Source organism: Betta splendens, chromosome 22, assembly GCF_900634795.4.
Source record: "Betta splendens chromosome 22, fBetSpl5.4, whole genome shotgun sequence".
Classification (NCBI taxonomy): Eukaryota; Metazoa; Chordata; class Actinopteri; order Anabantiformes; family Osphronemidae; genus Betta; species Betta splendens.
The window spans coordinates 8,990,932-9,005,450 of NC_040900.2; the positions used below are offsets into that span (position 1 = coordinate 8,990,932).

At 50.9% G+C, this 14,519-nt stretch overlaps 1 pseudogene; it reads right to left on the reverse strand.

Moving 5' to 3' along the window:
- Positions 1–773: 773 nt before the first annotated feature.
- Positions 774–11,096, reverse strand: LOC114848773 (papilin-like; annotated as a pseudogene).
- Positions 11,097–14,519: the final 3,423 nt, after the last annotated feature.

A 14,519-nucleotide genomic window follows, 5' to 3' on the forward strand; every position in this document is an offset into this window, starting at 1 on the left:
TGATAAATTCATACTATTAAATATTTTGAGTAAAATGAACATTGCATTTAGTATATTGAACTCAAAATTCCTATTTCATAGCAATCAAAAACAATAGCAATTTTGAGTTATTGTGAAATTTGACATTTGAGTTCAAAAACGTTAAGCGTGTACAATGCTCAAAGTGACTGTACTTACTGTTTACGTTACGAGACTGTTTAAGTTGCAGAGTTTATAGCACCAATGCCAGCCTTTAACAATATCACAAACATTTAGTTCAATTAATCATTGCTTCCATCAGGGAGGTGGTTTTTGTATTTGTTTTTTTGTTTTACTGACTGCTTCTTTTGCAGGTGTGTTACTCTATGTCTATTTATGTACTAACAGAAGGAATAGCTCAAATCTTTAAATCAAAGAGTCATTTGCTCACTACATGTTGTATTTTTTATAAATCATTAAATTCAGACTAATATCTGAATAGTTTCTGATGTCTGAAGTTGTATCTCTAGATTCCAATTAACAGATAAGATAAAATACAAAACTCCTTTTAAAGCAGATAGAACTTCTGAAATGACTCACTTTGGCCAGATGTCATTTACCCTGAATTTAGACTTTGTTCATCATCAGTATAATTCATGCTACTGGGAAAACATTTGGTATAAACCCACACGCTCTCACTGTCTGTAACATGAGTTGAAGCCTTATGTTCTGCTGCAGGAACCTGAAGGAGACACCAAATCATCAGCTGAGTGCCCCCTTGTGGAGCAAAGTCAAGATATCTGCAAATGTTTAATGAAAATAATATTTTTATTATGAAATAATGATATAAAAAATAAACAGCTTCTGGTCAAAGATAAAATATACATTTAAAATGGTGTAGTGGTTAAAACTAGAGCAGATATGAAATATATGTGTAACATGCTTCATTTCGTTTAAATGACCTGAAATAGAAATTCATGATTCTCTTGAAAACATATATAAAACGGTCCAGTGATTAATAACTTACTGTTAGGATGATAAAAAGCAAACAATGTTTTTCTCATCACATTCAACAGGTTTTAAATGTTCACCAACGGTACTTTAGTAGTAGCATGTAAATAGTCCTTTAACGTTTCAAACATAGTTCAACTTGTACTTTTAGCTGAGGTTCGATTTAAGCGAGTGTTTTCAGTTTTACTGACGTTGTGTACTTCTGCCACCTCTGGTTGCATCTTCAGTGTTTAATGCCCCCCCCCCAGTCCTCCATGCGCCCCGCCATCCCATAGTTTTGGCCTTAGCCGAGCTGCGCCGACCTGTGGCCTCCGCTGTGAGTGCCTGGTGCAGCTGGCGCAGCAGAAGCTGGAGTAGTAGGAGTTGGAGCAGAGCCGGGCGTAAACGATCAGCTCGCAGTTGGCCAGATCCGGCTGGTCCACGCACTCAGGGGGCACGTCCGAGCCTGCGGGCCCAAGGGCAAAGAGCCTCCATTAGTTTGCTTCCTGTGCGTCCAGCAGTCAGATGGAGGCATGAAATGCTCCTTTTTATTGGCTGCTTGAAGTTTTAACTTTTAGAATATGAGTAGAACGAAAGATTTTAAGTCTGACGGTGAAACAGGTACCCAGAGATGCCACAGCAGCTCCAGAGCATCACTGGTGTTACCTTGCTGTGAGTCTCTGATGACCTTCACTTCAGCCGTGGCGCTCACAGAGTAGATGCCAGTGTAGGCGTTGCAGGTGTAGGTGCCCTCGTCCGACGGCTTCGCGTTATTCAGGATCAGGCTGCCGTCAGAGGACTGAAGGACGTCACGGCCGTCCGGGCGGATCGGTACACCGTTCCTGTAGCAGGTCAGAACCAGAACCAGAACCGGAACCGTCAGTGAGACTGTTGATTGATTTTACTACAATAAAATGCCATCAGGTCACATCATCCACAGCTGTACACTTCACTTCACAAGACACTTCACTCCTAAAAAATGTATTTCATACATTTAGTGTTAAATGCTCAACAATTAAACGTGTTTCAGAACCAGTCTTTAGTGTTTGTTACTACCTGGACCAGCCAATATTAACATTGTCTCCTGAGACCACACAGGGCAGCAGGGCTGTGCTGCCTTCAGACACCTGGACGTTATTTGGAGCAGTTGTTATCTTCAGATCCGCTGAAAGACACAAAAAAACAAAATAACAAAAACTTTCTTTTCTCTCCTTTACAGCGCATGTGTTTTTCAGCTATACTGACCTCTAGTGGTGAATAAGTCAAAGTGAATGTGATTGATGGGACTCAGACTCACCCCGGACTCGGAGCTGCAGCTGCCGCTGCTCCAGCTGCTGCGGACCGGAGGCCGTACAGGTGTAAACGCCAGAGTCGTCGGACCTCAGCGGGACAATGATCAGGGTGCCGTCTGAAGCCTGAGTGAACCTACAGCCCACAGCCTCAAGTTAAATCCAACATCTGTAACAGACAACATCAGATTTGAATGAGTTCTACCTGGAATCAGTGAGGGGTCGTCCGTCCTTGGTCCACTGGATCCTGACGGACTGGAGAGCCGAGGGCGGGACCACGGTGCAGGGCAGGGTCGCGCTTTGTCCCGCTCGCATGTGCAGCAGAGATGAGCTGGACCGATCGATACTGAACCTGAAAACAGAACGGAACACATCTGCCTCCTGAAAGGCAACGAGTGGGCGATTCACGAGGCGGTGGAGACGACTCTAACCTCGGGGACGGACCATCTTTGGGGAGCAATGGAGGAATCAGCTGTGAGGATCCTTCTGTGAGACACACAGGGCAAGCATCACATTGATGTTACATAGAGTCTGACATCATCAGTGAAGGCTTCAATCTCAGGGTTATTGCGTCTGGGGCCAGTTAGTTACCACTACTACTACACATGTATGTGATAAGTAACGCATGACACCACCTGAGACAGACAGGTGAACGTAGCGGTGATCTCGCTCTCGCTCCTGAGTGGCGATGCATAAGAACCAGCCAGAGTCCGACTTGGAGACAGGACCAACCAGCAGGGAGCCGTTGGGCTGCTGGTGGTGCCTGGAGGTAACGTGAATAAAAGTAGAGGTCATTCCTACTCATCCCGACCTATGACGCCACTGCATGCGCGTGCTTCCACCCACCTCTGCGTGGACAGGGGGACCCCGTCCCTCCTCCACTCCACGAGGACCGTGGACGACGGCGGAGGGCTGACTCTGCACGGCAGCACCACCGTCTGGCCGACCAAGGCCTCCACGGTGGGAGGGTCGCTCTTATCGATTGTGACTCCTTTGAGGGTCAAACTGAGGAAACACGAGGGACACGAGCACAGGGGGAGGAAAAGAAGGAGGAGGAAGGACAGGAGGAGGGAAACAATGACAGGGGAAGAGTCACTTTATGCTCCGCTGTTGGCACCTGCGCTAGTAGTCACCAAAGCAAGCATAAAGATCGGCCACGACCTGGCAGCAGCAGACGAAGCCCAGAGAAGAGAAACCTTTGGCACATGCAACAAGAGACAGACAGATGCACCCACAGAACAGAATGTTCAACTGTGACGATGATGATGATGATGATGATGATGATGATGAGACACAAAACAGATGATTTTACCCAAACACCACAAACAAATCAAAGAATGTCACTGAAACACAAAGATGGACAAAGACAAGACACACCGACATGAAGCATCCCAGCAGAACCTTTATTAGTCTGGTGAACACACAAAACACAGGAACTGGTCAGAATGGGCCGCACACGCCAGCCGTGTGGAGCTGCTGGGAGGCTCCCAGCTTCCCCAGGGGCTGAAGCAAGAGATGAGGTGAGGCGACCGGATTTAAGAGTCTTTGAAAGCAGAACCAGAAGCAGCTGCGGCTGCGAGAGCACGGTGCACGGGCTAAAGCACAACAGGGGGCGCTGAGGTCAGTTGGCATTAGTCGCCCTCACATCTTTAGTCACATCCAGCTGTGACACTGCAGAAATACAGATGTTTGTACACTAGAGGTCACCAAAAGGTTAAAGGTTAAATAAACTTTACATTTATGTTTTCATTTGCTATTCTGCTGCTATTTATTCATCTGCTGCAAGTTTAATATTGACTCCCTGATCAGGTTTTGCTAAATTATTCTGAAGCTGGTGTTTGTTATGCAGACACACGATGAACGATGAAAAGCTTGGTGTGGATGTGAGTGAATGATGCCTGTTTCTTTGTCTCTGGGGGGTTTGTTCTCTCCTCCTTTCTTTGGCCCTGCTCAGTCAGAGCAGGCCGGAGTGGACTGGGCTCCTTTCGCGAGGTGAGGAGCCCTTTGACAGCATAATGAGGCCAGTGGTGCTGGGGCTGGAGCCAGGCGCCAGCGTTCCGCCGTGCTCTCTGGGACGTCGAGGTCTTACCTTGCGGCCGGGCCGGAGTGCTGGGCGGCGGTGGCGGGCAGAGGCCGGCGGACCCGCAGGTACATTCTGCCTCTGTGGGCCTGCCTGGCAGCGCTGCTGGCCTGTCTGCTGGTGGAGGTGGAGCCGCCGGGGGCCGTGAAAACCCTCCCCATGTTGCGCGACTGTCCGGCCGTGGAGCCCTCCCGCCCTGGAGCCCGCTTCGCTGTCCCGTCCAGGCGTGGTTTCTGTTCCAGAGCCTGGGCCGGGCTGGGGGCCGGGCTGGGGGCCGGGCTGGGGGCCGGGTTGGCTCTGTGCAGGTACCTGACATGCCCTCTGGCACTCCGCTTGGCTCATGAAGTTGTTGCTGTTGCCGTGGCAACCGCCGTACCAGAACTGGACGCATTTCGAGGCGACGACGTCGTAGTGGTAGCGCGACACCCAGCTGCTGCAGGAGCCGGCGGCGCGGGGGAGGGAGCAGATGGAGCGCTCAACTACAAGACAGACACAAGCGGTGACGCCACCGGCACCAAAGTGCTTTCTCTCATTCTCCCAGACGTTGTGTAGCTTGGGTTCCTTACTGTGGTTTGGCGGGTGGGGGCAGCCCTCCCCACTGGGTCCTCCTGCAGGAGTGCTGCGGTCGTAGCAGCAGCCGTAGGTGGTGGTTCGGCACTGCACGGCATTCTCAGCAGGAAGAGGAGCAACCTGCACCAATAATATTTAATTTCAAATAATATTCATCTTTTTTCTGAGCAGACAACACTTCAAACATCCTATCCAATAATAATGAGCATGCTGTTTGCTTACAGTAGGTTCAGGGGCCACGTACTCCACGCAGCCTTCCTTGTTGGGGCCCTGAGCAGCCGTCGTCCCATCTTGGCAGCAGCCATAACTGTACAAACAGAAGGGAGCAGGTTTAAACTATCAAACTGTTTATACTCCACGTTTGTGCCAGAAATAACAAAAACAAACTTCAGCATTTCTAAGAAAGCCTCGACCTCACCCTCGGTACTTAAAGGCTGTAATTACTGTGGTGAAACACAAAATGATATCTTGGTGGTTAACGCAGAGAGAGTGACACCCAGGCAGAGATGTCAAAACAGGCCTCCACCGCAGGGAGCAGATACCTGGTGTGGACGCAGGGCGGCTGGGCGGGGGTGGGAACCGGGGCCTGTGGACAGCCCAGGCCCTGGGGGCCCCGGGCCAAGGTGCCTCCGTCTGGGCAGCAGCCATAATAGGACTGGCTGCAGTGGGGGCCGGGGCCGGACGGATCGGCCTCTGGCCTGCGAGCTGCAGAGAAAGGGAGCAGTCTGAGCTATTGTACTCGAGGCCACGCAGAGAGAATGGAAAGAATATCAACCAAGGGAAAGGCTGAAACACACTGGGGTCCAGAAAAAACAATTCCTGACCACTAAGACAGCGCAGGGTGGTAAAAAACGCAGGAACATGCCGCTAACGCCACAGCTAGCACACTCCAGTGCTCCAGAAATATTTTAATCAGGCCCACAATGCTCACAGGCGTCATTCAGGCCTGGATAATTAGTGTTGGGACCGTAGCTGGAGGGAGAGAGGAGCAGGAATCACAGGACATTTACAAACCTTCTGAGTTTCTCACTTTGATGATGCTAAAACTCCATGAAATATTTTTACTTTTATGGATTTTAAAAGTGACTGAACATTATTACGTTAGGCCCTCTGTCCGGTCCTACCTGTTGCGTGGTCAGGCACATAGGGCCGGAAGCCCGTCTGGGTGTGTTCGTGTCCTCGCGGGTCCTGGATGCTGGGAACCGCTGCACAAAGAGCACAGACAAACGTGAGTGTGTTTCAGTTCACGGTCTTGAGTCCAGAACCTCAGGACACGCACCCTGCGGCCTGTAGCAGGACTGGCTGTTGCAGCGCTCCACAGCGGGGGGTTTGGGGTGGGCGCCGCACTGGTCCACAGGGTACAGGACGCCCTCCTGGTCCGAGCAGGTCACCTGGCGCTCCCGAGAACCGGAACCGCAGCTCCTGGAGCACTGCGGGGGAACAGATCAACAGTCTTTGAACGGAAGCACAGGAACGACGCCGCATTCAGCGCCGCTGTCCATTGCCGTTTGTGCCCGTTGCTGCTGGTGCCGCTCACCAGGCCCCACGCGCCGACGCGCCAGCCGATCCGCTCGGAGCAGGCGGCCACCTGGCAGTGCTGGACGGAGGCCGGGCGGAGCGACCCGCCGCAGGACTGCTCGTCGAGCCTGGCACCGTTGGCGCCGACACACGTCACGTCTCTGGTCTGTTCACCTGAGCCGCAGGTCGCCGAGCACTGCGGACGCCAGCACACGACGCAGCGTGACGAACAGAGCGCATTCATTTGGGAGGCGTGAGCCTCGTGGCGTTGGCTTTACTCACCGCGCTCCATCGGCTTCACGCGGTACTCCGCGCACTGCTGCATGTTGCAGGTCTGCAGCGCGGCGGGGGCCTCCGTGTAGGCGGCGCACACGGCGTCCTCCACCACCCGGGGCCCAGAGGCATCATGGGAGACGCACTGCACGCTGCGCACCTGGGAGCCGCCGCCACAGGTGACCGAGCAGGTGTTTCCACTCGCCGGTTGTCCAGCTGGGAGACGGACCAGGAGCCAGAGGTCAGGGGGGAGAGGGTAACAGTAACACAACACAAAGACCGACTTGTCCAATAAATAGGCAGTTTCTATCTAGGAAAGGTAGACAATCTCACAACTAAAAACAAAGAGTGCAGGATTGGTGGAAATCCTGGTGATGTAGTTAGTTTGCTGCTAATTACTAGAAGCAGTAATTACTAGAAGACAACAAGGCTCCCCTCAAATTTAGCATCTACAGGTTTTTATGGCTTTGATTCGAAGACTGGCATCACGCGAGCAGAGCGTCTTAAACATCTGCTTTTAAGCAGCAGGAAAGAAAAAAAAAAGCAGGAAATACCACAGAGTCACTGAGCAAAGTCCTGGCATTTTACTGTCACGTCCCATTGAGACCCACACAAACCCCCCACGAGGCACGACCTTTCACCTACGAACACCTCACAGCCATTAAGGGACACAGGAGGGGAGGTTTACAGTTCACTACAGTAACCAGGCAGCAGTCCGGCTCATTGCTCAGGTACAAAGGAGGAAAACCCTGGAGGGAATGTGGCAGCAAATCATGAGCGGACAAATAGTGTCTAAGACAGATGGTTGACGCTGAGCTGGACCGTTGCCCCGAGCCAAGAGGAACAGGCTCGTACTAAACATACTGTAGAAGCTAGAGGAAAGGCTTCGTAAGGGACATTCGATCACCATCAAGACATTGATTATGAAGATTACTAAAAACTATTCTGCTCAGGAAATGACCAATCAGTGGATCCGATCTCCCCATGTTGGTCCAGCTAACTACGACCACAGAGCCCGAGTTACCTGAAGACACAGGCTTTGGGTCTTTGTGAGGATCTCCACAACAGTGGTGGATACAGGTACGCCATCCTTTCAGACAGTCACACCACGGCCTGGATCTTATCTACTTATCTACCTGAAGCTCTTATCTACCTGTGGGTCTGTGGGCATGGATGGGGGTTGCAGGTGCGGTTGGTTTGTGGCCTTGGCAAAGACGCGCAGAGGTAGTCGGGGTAGGCCTCGTTATCGATGGTGCAGAAGACCGAGCGAGACTGGTAACCTGGGGAAGGAGGACGGCTCATTTTACACAAGGCAGGGAGAGGTCAGAGGTCACGTTTCGATGGCGGCCTGCTTTAAGAGTCGCACCTGATCCACAGTCCTTGCTGCAGGCAGACCAGGAGCCGAAGCTCCAGTAGTAGCCCTGTCTGGAGCGGCCGTTGGGCAGGTAGAACTCGTACTCCACCCCCTGGTTGGGCTCCTGGCTGATCAGCTGCGAGGGTCGCACATAAACATCACATTCACGGAGCTCGTGCTCAGGGACTCTCAGCGAATGCAGCAATCGTCTCGTATCCGTGCGATCTCACCTCGACTACAAGCGGCTCGGTGGTGGGGCCCCGGCCGATGATGGTTTCAGGGACGCTGTCGCCCTCGGCGCCTCGCTGGTAATACAGCACGGTGCCGGCGACGGGCGTCGCCCTGGAGAACTCAATCACCCAGTGGCCATTCAGGTAGTACTCCCCACGCAGGTTCTTGATGGCTGCACAACAGATCCATGTTCGTTAGGCGCCGGACAGACTAGAGAATTATGGACCTGATTCATCGTCCACGTCAAACAAACCGACCAATATAGTTGCGTGTGGCCGCCGTCTCTCTGATGCTGATGGTGGTGGCGCCAACAGGGATGATGAACATCTGGTTGTAGCCTAGATGAAAGCAAGACTCCCTTCACTCACACAGTTCTGTTGATTAATGTTGTGTGATTATAGGTTGGAATATGCCCGGTACCTGTTTGCAGGTTGGGGACGGTGAAGCTGTTCTTGACCAGGTGGCAGGACTGACCGCTACCTCCACACTGCAGGCAGGGATCCTCCTGCTGAGAAGACTCCAACACGTTGTCGCAGCCCAGACGCTGGACGAGCATCAAAAATGCATACATTAATTTTGCATAGATGCAGAGTTTGCAACGTTTAAAATCAAAATTCAAGGCTGAACCAATACCAGGTTTGATTTAAGAAGGTGTGACGGAGGGAGGAGTAGCAGACAATAGCAATCTGGGGTCAAAGGTTAAATTCATCTGGAGCACAGACTGAGAGAGCAGAGCCTCTGGGTTCATCTCACTACTCATTACTACCTTGCACACTCCAGCAACGCACACGTCCCTCCGCCCCGGGTGGCAGGGCGTCCCGTCCACCACGGCGCTGCGGTGCCGGTAATAAAAGTTCTCCCCTCTTGGGATGCAGTTCAGCTCGCACGGGTTCTCGGCTGTCAGAGGAGGGAGATGATGTCACTGAGACCCTGATCAGAGCCCACAGGGCTTCACTTCTGCTGGGTTCTGACCTCCGTAATATGGGAGCCACTTGTAGCGCCTCCCCTGAAAGTCAGTCCCGTCGAACTGGGAGCACTGCTCCTCACGGAAGTCTCTGGATCCCTCTGGACAGTCCTGGGAGGAGGGGGAGGCAGAGGGTCAAAGGTCAGAAAGAAAAACGTCACACAAAGGAGGAAGCACACTAGTGAGACATCTTAGCGTGAGGTCACCTGGATGTTGCAAGAGCGATAAGACTTATCGGGTCCCACACAGTTGTGTCCTCCATCGCTCCTGTTTGTAGAAAAGTAATGAATGAATATGACAGATGATGTGATCTCACAAGCACAATGGAAGGAAGGAAGAGCATCTTCACTGGGGAGTTACTTCTCATGACCAGTAAACAAAAAAAAGTAACGTGCACCTTTAACCCAAATCATTAAACAAGCTCCTCTTTAATCTGCATATGTGTAAAGCAAAACTGAGTTCTTCCAGTCGTGCCGGGAACCCGCGATTAGGTCACCTCCAAAAAGTACCTGCCCTGGAGCCTGGGAGCGGGACGTGCCCCTGCTGGCACCAAAACTGAAAGCAACGCACTTGGCAACGGCACCCGGGCCTCCACTTCCCCCTGGGGGGAGACAGCTAACACCGGTGCCTTACAATAACATTTTTAAATCATCCGTCACTCAAAAGGTCAGGAGTGTTTACACTGAGTGAGTTCCTGTAAGGAGCATGATGACTCAACTTGGTAAATTACAGTGTTTGGGTGTGATTCGCGGAGGACAAGGCCCATCGTAGGCAGGTCTTCTTCTCTGGTATTAAGGATTCGGGTGCAGGGAGGAAACAGCCTGACTCACTGACTGGCTGCACGGACATGTTGGAAACCAGCAGCGAACGCAGCGGTGACGACGGGTTGGGAACATGGGGCTGGACTGACGGTTTCAACATTAAATGCTTGCTGTATGTGGGATTTGTTGGGTTTAGTTATGTGAGGTCTTAAACCTTACTTTGTAAAGTGCCTTGAGATAACTTTGTTGTGATTTGGTGCTATATAAATAAAATAGAATAGAATAGAATAGAATAGAATAGAATAGAATAGAATAGAATAGAATAGAATAGAATAGAATAGAATAGAATAGAATAGAATTGAATTGAATTGAATTGAATTGAATTGAATTGAATTGAATTGAATTGAATTGAACCTCACGCTCCTCTACCAGCGTTTAATGTGACGCTCTGAGCTGGAGATTAATCATGAAACCGTTTCAACATGCTAAGAGGCCGGCGTTCTGCCTGGTGGCGTCTTTGCTCCCCATTACTGAGACGCACCGATACGCTGAGCAGCTGATGAGTGACAGATAACCTGCAGGTAGAAAACCATCAGCAGCAGCGACCTTCAATTGGAGGTAAATTCATAATAGAGACAGTGATGGATCGAACCAGCAGCATTCACTCGTATGCTGCTCTCAGACCCTGCTTACAGGACTCGCTCTTAGCTGCTTCGTGCTCCTCCAACAACCCAAACATATTGTGTAAACTCCATTTTGAGCCCTTCAATCAGATATTATGCTTATGCATTCATTGCAGCAGAGCCCAGCCCTTTTAATGTCGAAGGGCCCCTCCCTGCGTCTGCTGCAGACGTACGGTGAGACAAGCCCGCGTCTGTGTGACTTCAAGGCATTCCTCTACAATTAAAGATCCAGTCCACGCGCCTCCACCCCCTTGTACCTGTGTGTGCAGCGCCTCCCGGTGAACAACACCGGCTTTGATGTCGGCACGTTGACCCGCATGTAAATGTAATAAAAAATATATATTACCTTGTGAGTGATGCAGCGTCTGGTTCTCGTAGTTACACCCCCGCCACAGCTGCGACTGCATTCCCCATATGGACCCCATGAGTCCCAGTGATCACACTGGGCACCTGGAGCCAAAACAGAGATTTATAAGTGGCACTGTGACATAAATCAGCAAAATCCATATAATAACACTAACAGAGCGGAGAGGTTTGAGCTGAGAGTTTTCCCAACTGAAATCTGACATTGTGCTGCCTCATCTGACGTGATTAAATTGGGAAATTTGCATGAAATGTAAAACATAATGATATTTTGCATGCAAATATGTTTCTCCAGAGTTTTACCATCAGCACTGGGGCCAGGAGCAGCTGGACGACTGCCAGACACAGGAGCATCTTCATTGTTGCCTGGTGACGAAAACCCTCAGTGTTAGTCACTGTGTCTAAGTCACAGAGGCAGGAGAACCATGCTGACGTGAACTTCCCAACACGGACAGAGGAAAGAAAAGAGAGAGGAAGAAAGAAGAGAGTGAGAGGAGAAATAGAGATGGGGGGTTGATGGGGGGGGCCGCCAAAGCACCTCTGACCTCCTAGCCATGGTCACCACGGCCCCCAGAGTGAGGAAAAGCTACCGTGCAGCTGTGAACCCCCCACGGAGATGCTCATATCAGAGAGGAGAGAGGCTGCAGTCAGCAGGTCTGATGCCCCTGTAGTGAAGACGCTGACTTCAAACAAAGACCACCACCTCTGGAGACCACCACACTCAGTATTCAGCCATGTTTGCTCCATAGACGCTTAAATGATAACTGTACCACAACTATAGAACAGCTATAACTTTAAAGCCTTCAGCCTCGTGACCTGCTGTTATAAAACCAAAGAGGCAGCTCCACAACCAGGAGGAAGGAGAAAAAAGCACCTGCTCAGAGTCCTCAATAACACGATAAATCAAATCTTTAGGGACTCAGTCATTTATCATCACTTCTCAGTGGCGCGCGTTGGTTTCTTGATCTGATTCCGCTTCTCCTAATAATAACTTTCCGCTGAGGCGTCATTCAAACAAACGTACTCAATTAAAAAAATATCCGCCACTTTAAGTCATATTGAACAACCGGAGTCGCAGTTCAGTGAGATACGCGGGCCACTCACCTGATCTGCGGCTCTGAATGCGGCGCCTCGGAGCCCGAACCGCCGCTGGATCCTCGCGCAGAGAGAACACGGGTTTCTATCGATCCGACTCTCGGACTTGAAGGCGCGTCTGAGCAGCGCTCGGGCGTCCGGGATATTTGAGGAGGCAGGTCGGGCTGCTCCCCTTTGTCTCACTGCCTCTCGCTGTCTCTGTCCCACAGGAAACCGACAATCGGCGGGGAAAGTCCTGCCGGTCGAACCTCCTCCGCGGCGTCACCGGCGGCGCCTTTTAAGCAGCGGCGCATCCAGCGCAATTACAGCCCGTCGTGACAGCGACGGGGACCTTTCGCGCGCGCTCTGTAATTTCACACTGTAAAAATAACAGTTAAACAGCGCGTTCGTGTCACATAAGAGCGGCTATCAACGACGAGGCCTCTTAAAAGGTCTATTCCCTCTTTGCGTAAACCAAAGCGTCATTACCGCTTCCACTGTACATGTAATACCAGGGTTATCATCCAGGCTTATTATTTTTAGCTGAAAATTGACCCCATGTGTTCTCTCTTGACGAGCGTTATCGTGTGTACTCAATGTTAGCTTGTTTGACGTTAACATAACGTTAGTGTTTTGAGCAAATGTAGAGCTAAAAACTGCTAAAAGGGTGAACAGTTCATGGAGAAGCAGCAAGAAAATAATGGGGGAAACCCAATAATAAGATCGTGGCTTATGGATTTAATCAAGTCATCAGTTTTTGTTTTGGTTTTCATTTGAGAAAATATTAGCTTTCCAGGCAATACGTGCAGCATTACCGTAATACTTGCTAATACCGTAATCCCCCAAATTCTTGCTTAGAGCTTCGATTAGGTCATTTATTTCGAGAACTAAAACCACATATTTAAACATATACGAAGAGCAGCTGTCGACCTCCTTATGTTAGCAGTAGCAGTGATGAGCACAGGTGAGGCTGATTGGTGGTGTTAGTAAAGCTGAGGGAAGACGAAAGTAATAAACAGGAAGTGCGGTTATGGGACTACAAAATAAGAGCCAGGAGGAGGAAGTAAACGTGAGGACGATGCTAGAAATGATAGAACTGTTTGTATTCTAGGACACAAGTGTTGGACTGAAACCAAAACACATTAAAATTGCTGAATGAGAGTAAACAAGAATATAACACATGACAGCAGGTCCCAGCTTCATCGGCGCCCCGCAGTTTGCCCCACTTGGGACGAGGGACGGGAGGGAAAGCCCCGACCCACCACTGTTGCTCAGATGGGTAAAACCGGCTTTCAGCGCTGAGCAGGCGAACCATGGAGGAAGGCGTGGTCTATGACAGAGACTCAAGTGATCACCGGCCAGCGCGAGCCACGCGTGACGACAACACAGCGGCCCCAAAACAACCACCAAACCCACCCCGACCAGCGTGCCCAGACACTGCCATGGACAAGCAATCAGGCACGCTTGATGATTCCGCCCCACCCCGCCCCCAGAGCCCAACTTAACACCCCCCTCACTACCCGGTCGAGCCCTACTCCCATCAGCCAGGGCTTTTCCGTCCTTTCAAATTCTGACCCGCACGGCGTTCAGACTTGCCCTACCTAGGTGTCAGTCAATTGCAGTCCCATTCGCCCTTTCTTTCGTGACTGTTACGAGCCGTGTATTTTCTGTGTTGTTTCTTCTCACGGGCAGGCACTCGCAATTCAACCTCTCGCTGTGTGTTACTCTGTTCCCGGTGCCCTGCCGCCGCCCTCCCCCCCGCTTCTCCTGGGGCTGAATTTGTGACGTGATACGTTTCCCGGATCCGCTACCAGTGCTCTGTGTCTGAAGACGCTTTTGGGGGTTGTGAGCTGTGGTTTTTATCCCGAACCCCCCCCTCCTGTCCAACCCTTTAGTACTAACAACCACACTTTGTTTGCAAATAACAACAAAGGCCTGCGCCCTGCGCAACACCCACAAACCCATGGCTTCGCGTTCCATCTTGGTCCACTCCAGCTAAAAAAGGGCGGGCCCACAACCACGGGCCCAGCCGCCGCCCTCTTGTTTTCCTCCCTCGCGCACAACTAGACGGCCTTCGAACCACTAGAACAGATATATCTAGCGAACTGAGCACACACACCACCACACCACCGCCGACTTTCCCTTCTAAACCATTTCATGCACCTTTTAGGTCACTCAGCGCACCCCCCGCAGTAAATAAGTCGTCTTCGCCGCCTCAGTTTGAACACCTTAAACCACAAACCACAGACCACTTTTGCACTACCCCATTGCAGGCACGCCGGACCACGAGTGTTTCCTGTCTGTGGCTGTTGACTTTGTTCTGGGGACCCTTTTCCTTTGCCACATTACTGTAAAAACTGAGGCCTCGAGATCAGTTTCACCAGAGAAGTGTGCCCTGAGAAGGGGAAGGG